Source organism: Lasioglossum baleicum, unplaced genomic scaffold (genome assembly GCF_051020765.1).
Source record: "Lasioglossum baleicum unplaced genomic scaffold, iyLasBale1 scaffold0057, whole genome shotgun sequence".
NCBI classification, from domain to species: Eukaryota; Metazoa; Arthropoda; class Insecta; order Hymenoptera; family Halictidae; genus Lasioglossum; species Lasioglossum baleicum.
Genome location: NW_027469117.1, coordinates 740,001 through 745,000, shown reverse-complemented (window position 1 = coordinate 745,000; position 5,000 = coordinate 740,001). Strand labels below are relative to the sequence as shown.

Below are 5,000 nucleotides of genomic sequence, written 5' to 3'. Positions count from 1 at the left end.
TTTTGTTTATCATTAAATGATATTTTGCTCTCTCTTAGGACACCTCATCTACATAGGATTTCTCTTAGGGCTTAGGATCGACTGACTCGTGTGCAACGGCTGTTCACACGAAACCCTTCTCCACGTCAGTCCTCCAGGGCCTCGCTGGAGTATTTGCTACTACCACCAAGATCTGCACCGACGGCGGCTCCAGGCAGGCTCACGCCCAGACCCTTCTGCGCACACCGCCGCGACCCTCCTACTCGTCAGAGCTTCATGGAAGACGCGCCTTTAAAAAAAGCTAACGTCAACCTCACTTGCCGCTGACGGCGGAGTATAGGCGCGACGCTTCAGCGCCATCCATTTTCAGGGCTAGTTGCTTCGGCAGGTGAGTTGTTACACACTCCTTAGCGGATTCCGACTTCCATGGCCACCGTCCTGCTGTCTTAAGCAACCAACGCCTTTCATGGTATCCCATAAGCGTCGACTTAGGCGCCTTAACTCTGCGTTTGGTTCATCCCACAGCGCCAGTTCTGCTTACCAAAATTGGCCCACTTGGCACTCTGATCCAATATAATCTCGTGGCTTCATTGATCCAAGCAAGCCAGAGATCTCACCCATTTAAAGTTTGAGAATAGGTTGAGGTCGTTTCGGCCCCAAGGCCTCTAATCATTCGCTTTACCAGATGAGACTCGCACACGTTCATCAAAAGAGAACGAGCGAGTGCCAGCTATCCTGAGGGAAACTTCGGAGGGAACCAGCTACTAGATGGTTCGATTAGTCTTTCGCCCCTATACCCAGTTCCGACGATCGATTTGCACGTCAGAATCGCTACGGACCTCCATCAGGGTTTCCCCTGACTTCGTCCTGACCAGGCATAGTTCACCATCTTTCGGGTCCCAACGTGTACGCTCTGGGTGCGCCTCTTCTCGCAATGAGAACGAGACGCCCCGGGAGTGCGAGGCCGCATCGTGACGCGGCCCATCCTCCCTTGATCGACGCTAAGGTACGATCTTCACTTTCATTGCGCCTTTAGGTTTACATGTCCCAATGACTCGCGCACATGTTAGACTCCTTGGTCCGTGTTTCAAGACGGGTCCTGAGAGTACCCAAAGCAGTAGCGTCGCTGACCGGTAATTCAAAGCTTGGCCAGTCCGAGGACACCGCCTGCTAACAGCTGGTTAGGCCCGGAGCCGGCGCTAGGTCCGTACCATCCGGGTGACAAACTAACCGAGCTTGCGGCGGGCCTGACGCACACACATTCGAAAATGGATTGGTTGCGGCCCGATACCGTCAGAGTACCGTCACGCAGCCGGCCAGGCGATCGAGCGTCTGCCGTGTGCGCACGAAGGCGACACGACAGGCAACAACTCGAGCCGTAGACCGACACGCAACGGGTCGCGACGTTCTACTAAGGGAGAAGTGCACGACTACGCGACCGGAACATTTGCCGAAGATGGTGTACCCTCGCACTGGAACCACCGAAGTGGCCCATTACGGGCTATCTGCGCACCAACGGAAGCCAGCCTCGTCGACGATGAATCTCCCCATTCGATCTTTTGGGTTTCTCAGGTTTACCCCTGAACGGTTTCACGTACTCTTGAACTCTCTCTTCAAAGTTCTTTTCAACTTTCCCTCACGGTACTTGTTCGCTATCGGTCTCGTGGTCATATTTAGCCTTAGATGGAGTTTACCACCCACTTAGGGCTGCACTCTCAAGCAACCCGACTCTAAGGAGAGGTCCTCCCGAAACGCGTACCAGTCGCTACGGGCCTGGCACCCTCTACGGGTAAATGGCCCCATTCAAGATGGACTTGGACGCGGTTCGACGTCTCGGGATAAATTGACCCTCCTGAACACTACATTTCCCAACGGCAGAACCGCGGGATTCAGTGCTGGGCTAATTCCTGTTCGCTCGCCGCTACTAAGGAAATCCTTGTTAGTTTCTTTTCCTCCGCTTAGTAATATGCTTAAATTCAGCGGGTAATCTCGCCTACTCTGAGGTCGTCGTACGTGATACAAAATTTTGTGTGTTTCGGCCGAAAGAGCGTAAAAGTAGTACTCGCGAAAACGTACAAAGCACAAAAAAAAAGAAAAAAAAAGAAAACGAAACAACACTACACGACAGAAGAGAGAAAAAGGTAAACAAAAAACCGATATATGCCTTATGCGCCACACCAAAGTGTCAATATAATTCTTTCTTCATCTCGTGTGTCGATCGGAAACTCTCGCTAGACGATCTGGCCGGTTAACTTTAACGTCCGTCGAAAAGAACTTTCGGGGACTGGACGACCGACAGATCGCGCGGTTCCGCACGAATCGACAATGAAGAAAAGAAAAGACATGGGGCGACCGACATAAAGGTTCTCATCATTGGATATACCTTTTCTCTCTCCGCGGTGCTGTTCCGTGCGTGAACACACAAGTGTGTCTTTTGCGTCGTGTGACAATCAAGTTCGAAATAAGCCTCGCCAATAGAGGAGTATACATATTATTATAAAAAAAAAAATAATAATACATATAACCCGGTGGGATTTCTTTTTCTCTCTACTTCTTGTATAATTGAACCAAAAACCACGGGGGTACAGAAACGTTGCGCACGAAACGATTTATCATCGATCAAACACAAAACCAAATTAGAGACACGAGAGAAAGAGAGTAAGATCTCAAGACGCACATAGGCCGTCATCAATACGATTCAACGCGAACGTGGCGATGGAATGGCAATCGCACAGATTAGCGAGGACACGTCGACGACGGGGAATAATTCCGACCCGATCAAGTACGACGTGCTCCATCCCGCACATTGCTGCGCTTTGCTCCGCTGTCCATCGATCATCAAAGCGTTCGCGATAGAACGAGAGATCTCTTTCGTCTCTTCCCTCGAAGACTCGAAAAGGAATGTGTTTGTCGAAATCGCCGGCAACGACGACCCTCCGCCGTATGGCAATTATAACGTAGAGTTAAGAAACTCATCCACGCACAGGCATATTCTCTCCCTGGGGCTTAACATTGCCACACTACACACACTCTGTGTGCCACACAGTATTCTTTCTTTCTTTTATAATTTGTGTGTCCATCTCTGTAGTCTCGCGAGACTCTTGTAAATATACCTCTTTCGTATATACGCATCATTTCAGGCGACGTCGGGAGCGCGTTAAATGTTCATGAGTGGAAACGCTTCTTTCCGCAAGGCGAATCGTTTCGCAGAGAAGGTGAGAGATTTGGAGATCCTCGTCGAAGCGGTGCCTTACGGGCGGTCGTATTTTCAATACGACTCACGACACCGTAAAAACACTCACGCAAGTCCGAACGTAAGAAATACCAATCCCTACTTCGCCTCTCGTGGAAACTAGATATATATATATTTGTATGTGTTTATAAGACGCAATGCAAAAATTGGCAATTTTCACAGAACCGCGACAAACGCCGACGAAACGCCCATCATTCGCTCGTACGTAGCATCTTTGCAACCCGACTCCGAAACGCTCTTTGGCGCCCTCCAAAAATATATTTGGAGAGGTAAGCGACGGCGGGGACTTACAAGAGCAACGCAAGCAGTTTATGGTTACGTAAACGACCCTCAGCCAGGCGTGGTCCAGGAATTGTATCCGTGGACCGCAATGTGCGTTCGAAATGTCGATGTTCATGTGTCCTGCAGTTCACACGTTGACGCGCAATTAGCTGCGTTCTTCATCGACCCACGAGCCAAGTGATCCACCGTTCAGGGTAATCGTATATATTTTTGATTTACAAATCAATATATGTATATGTCTCTTGTTCTGCGGTTCGTAAGAACGCATTGTACCTGAACGCTCCAACCAGCGCGCGAAGGAGATTCGTTCAGGCGTCGTTTTAAGGACGACACTATCGTCGTCCGTGGAAACGGAAAAAAAAAAACCGTCAGATACGCAACACGTATCTGACGGCCGGGCGAACAGTACATTGAAAAACCGTTAACGTGGAAAACGCGGAGATGAATATATTCTCTGAAAACGACGGGGATCGTAGACAACCCGATACTGGATCCAGAGATGTAATAATATTCCTCTCCTCTTCACTTCCATTTCATTTGATGTGAGAACGGAGGACTTCACAGCCGGCTCTGGCAGCGGTCATTCGTCCCAAGCTCTCGCGATGCGCACTATTGGGCCACACGCACGGAGTAGGGTGTCAGACTCACGACTGCTTTAAAAGCGAGCTTCACGAGCCGGTCCACTTCCCGTATAAAACACATTTCCATAAAATGTTGGTGTGTGCTCGAGGTAACGATAAATTCCGATACAAGCGGACTCGCGAGCCGGCTCTGGCCGTAGGCGCGATCCCCGTTCTCGTCCCAAGCTCGTCTGCGCGCACTATTGGGCCACACAGAGAGTAGGGTGTCGTCGGGAATAATCGCGCCATTGGCTTTATAGCGAGCGTCACGGCCGGTCCTCTCGGAACACCGTTTTTCGTCGGAACGATATTACCATATTTTTATTTTATTCGACAGATTAGCGGACTCACAGCCGGCTCTGGCAGCGGTCATTCGTCCCAAGCTCTCGCGATGCGCACTATTGGGCCACACGCACGGAGTAGGGTGTCAGACTCACGACTGCTTTACAAAAGCGAGCATCACGAGCCGGTCCGCTCTGGCGAATGTATAATATTATAATAAATATACGTTCCGTCGTCAACGAACACCGCGTGCGGCGCAGCAACGTTTCGTGCTCTTGGTTATACGCGAACCCGATACAAATAGAGAGCGGGACTCACAGTCGGCTCTGGCAGCGGTCATTCGTCCCACGCTCTCGCGGTGCGCACTATTGGGCCACACGCACGGAGTAGGGTGTCAGACTCACGACTGCTTTAAAGGCGAGCATCACGAGCCGGTCCTTCGCGTCTCGTCTATCTTCACGATAGTTCGCGAACGATAACACAAACGCGTGCAACCGCGCGTTTACCACGGGTTACCCTGAGATTTTGTTTGTCCTCTTCGAGACACCGTTTCGAACGGACGACTCCGGACATATACCTACGAC

General features: G+C 50.6%; 2 non-coding genes across 2 annotated transcripts in view; both read right to left on the bottom strand.

Annotated features, from left to right (window-relative positions):
* LOC143219673 (large subunit ribosomal RNA) overlaps nucleotides 1-1,986 on the bottom strand; it is a 4,008-nt gene extending 2,022 nt beyond the window's left edge. The window contains exon 1 of the ribosomal RNA XR_013011436.1: nucleotides 1-1,986. This exon is cut by the window's left edge and continues 2,022 nt beyond it. This is a non-coding gene — a ribosomal RNA (large subunit ribosomal RNA).
* Nucleotides 1,987-3,556: 1,570 nt separating this feature from the next.
* LOC143219671 (5.8S ribosomal RNA) lies at nucleotides 3,557-3,711 on the bottom strand. Its single transcript, XR_013011434.1, has one exon. It is a non-coding gene; the product is annotated as a 5.8S ribosomal RNA (ribosomal RNA).
* Between the last annotated feature and the right edge of the window lie 1,289 nt (nucleotides 3,712-5,000).